At 39.4% G+C, this 3,148-nt stretch overlaps 1 non-coding gene across 1 annotated transcript; it reads right to left on the bottom strand.

Moving 5' to 3' along the window:
• Window positions 1–2,466: 2,466 nt before the first annotated feature.
• On the bottom strand, window positions 2,467–2,573 carry LOC141639929 (small nucleolar RNA R71). The gene has a single exon (XR_012542768.1). It is a non-coding gene; the product is annotated as a small nucleolar RNA R71 (small nucleolar RNA).
• Window positions 2,574–3,148: the final 575 nt, after the last annotated feature.

Raw genomic sequence — 3,148 nt, forward strand, 5'->3', positions numbered from 1 at the left:
ATTGATGTGACCATAATTGGCGCATATTTAGCCCCGAATTAGCCTTGTTTCCATGCTTTTTAGTGCTTATTTGGGTCATTTCTTATCTTTAGTTCTTTGTTTTGCATATTCTTTGAGATTTTGATCCCTTGGTAGGAAAGGAGTAAGAATCTTGCATTTTCATGGCAATACGAGACTAAATTGATCGAATTCAATGACCAAGCATCAAGGAGAGACAAGATTAGAAGGCATTTGTACATATCATAGTAGAAGAGCAATGTTGAGGAAAGATCCTTGAGTCCCCAAGGAAATCCCCAAGGAATTTATGAAGAAAAGGGAAGAAAAGAAGAAGAATTGTTGATGACCAACAATCCGAGCGGATTGTCAACAATACGTCCGTCCAGCCCTAGCACAATCCGAGCGTCCTTGCCTGAATCCGCTCGGATTCCCCCTCCACAATCCGCCCGGATTCGCCTAAATCCGCTCGGATTCCAACGGTGCAATCCGCCCGTCCCGACCCTTATCCGCCCGGATTTCTACACAGCATGGATTGTCTTCTTCAAGCTACGAAAAGAGAAGCCCTTCTCTCCGAAAATACCGGGTCCTCCTTGCTCAACTTAAAAAGTGTAATTACTAGTTTAGCCCTTAGTTAACCCTAATGCATCCTCCCTAATTTTCACTATAAATACCCCATTAGTCTAATTAGAGGAGCATGTTCTTCTTATCAATAATTAGTGTAGTTAATATCAATCAAATATCTCTTCAATATTGTAATCAAGTATTAATCAAGTTTTAATCCAAGTTTTAGTTCTTTAATCTCTCTCTTGTTCATCCTTTATTTTGGGTAATTGAAGATTATTTGGGTTATTATTGGGAGATTGACAACCTCTCAATCTAGCATTCAAGTACTACTATTATTCTTGCTTTATTATTGGAATCATTAGTAGGTATAATCTCTTAATCCCTTTTTAATTATTGCTAATTACTTTCATTTATTCATCATGTTTCATATTGTTGGTATGATTGACAACCTTGGTAGCATGATCAACATGATAATGAGTGAGTAGTCTCTTAGCTAGGGTTAATGGGTGATTAGGGGAAACCAACATGGGGAATGATTCATGCTTAAATTAATATGCTTTCATGTTTTATTTGCTTGCTTGTTTTGATCTCAACTCATGCACATGTTATATTTGATGAAATGCTAAGCCTATGAATCCTTGCATTTACTATCATCTCCTATCTTTTCAATGAGACTTGTAAGACATAACCCAACTTGAGTCTCATTAGACCATGCATGTTGTTGAGTAGGGAAGATTAAGTCGACTTGTAGGTGTTGTACAATCTAATCGATTCGGCTCCGGGACCCAAACTTTCCTAGGATTGTAAGATATAACCCAACTCAATCCATCACAACAATAATTGCTTGCTTATAATTTGAGAACATGTTTGTATGATCATATCCCATGATTCCCCTATGATCCCATGACACCCTAGTGCCTTTAATCAATTGTTTACACCCCTTTAATTCATCTTGCTTATTTATTTTCATTGTTATTCTAGTTTAGTAACCTTCTACATCAACCCAATTTGTGACACCCCTTAGACACCACTAGTTATAATAGAAATCTCATTTCAACTCCCGTCCCTTGGGATCCGACCTTTACTTGCCTCTTTACTAATTGTAGAGTTGTTTGTGGAGCTATAAATTGTGTTTTGATTCGACCGTGACCAACGACCACATCTTAATTTGTGAACACTTAGCGGGATCGCATAAAAAATGGCGCCGTTGCCGGGGACGGTGTTTGTTTGACTTAGATTTCTTTTTATTGTCATTAGTTGTGTCTTTCTTCGCCTTGAGGAAGTAAAACTCCTCAAGGTTTGTTCTAATTGTTTTTGAGTTGTTTGATATTTTGCATGTCTAGAAGGTTACAAGGTGATTTGTTACCTTTTGACCGTGAAATCGAAAGAACCTTAACGAACAATAGGAGACTTGTTAGGAGGAATTTGAGAGGTGTTGGTGAAGTTGTTCAACCCACTAGTGAGTTTGTCAATCCTTTCGCAATAGAAGGAGAGGAAAACCCATTACACCATACCCCACAAAATCCCCCTACAATGCCAAAATTCTAGTCACACTCCGTACCCACCGAGGAGAATCTACCAAATGGTACTCCTACACCGCAACATCTCACCGGAAATTTTATTGCCAAGTCCGCCTTCATCCAACTAGTTGAGAGGAGCCAATTTGGGGGGATGCCTAGTGAGGACCCTCATTCTCATATGGAAACTTTTTGCGATTATTGTGATGCTATCTCTCAAACGGGCGTGACTCAAGACCAAATTAGATGGGTCTTATTTCCTTTTTCCTTAATCGGCACCGCAAAGCAATGGTTGAAGGGCCTTAATAAGGCCACCCTTGGAATAGATTCTTGGAAGAAGTTGGCTCTAGCTTTCTACAAAAAATTCTACCCACCGGAAAAGACCAACATGCTAAGAGCTCAAATTACGGGTTTTAAGCAAAGGGATGAAGAGTCTTTGTATGAAGCTTGGGAGCGGTTCAAAGGAATTTGTCGCTCATGTCCTCACCATGGACTTAGCGAATGGTTTTTGGTGCAACAATTTTGGAACGGTTTATAAGAAGATTCTAGGAACATTCTCAATATGGGATCAAATGGAATGTTCACCGAAGTTGATGACAATCAAACATGGAACAAGATTGAGGAAATGGCGGTCCATAACTCACAATATAGTAGACCTCGCAAGGCTACTAGAGGAGGAAAGCATGAAGTAGACTCCGTTACTCAATTGGGTGCTCAACTTAGTGCTCACATTGACACAATCAACTTGAAGTTTGAACAAGCTATGGCTAGACTTGAGCAAAACTCAAAATCATCGAAGAATCATGTCAATGCCATGACGGCATCCTCATCAATCCCAAGTGGGATATGTGAGAATTGTGGAACTTTGGGACATGACCAAGGTGAATCTAGGGGAACAAATGAACAAGTGAATGCTTTCCAAGCATACAAGAGTGGTACCCCTTATTCCAACTTTTACAATGAAAACACCAAATTCCATCCAAATCTCTCATACAAAAGCCAAAATGTTCAAAACCCTCAAACAACATACACTCCACCACCCATGAGAAACCAAAATCAAAGACCCTTTT

The sequence above is a fragment of the Silene latifolia genome, unplaced genomic scaffold (assembly GCF_048544455.1).
Source record: "Silene latifolia isolate original U9 population unplaced genomic scaffold, ASM4854445v1 scaffold_621, whole genome shotgun sequence".
In the NCBI taxonomy this organism is placed as follows: Eukaryota; Viridiplantae; Streptophyta; class Magnoliopsida; order Caryophyllales; family Caryophyllaceae; genus Silene; species Silene latifolia.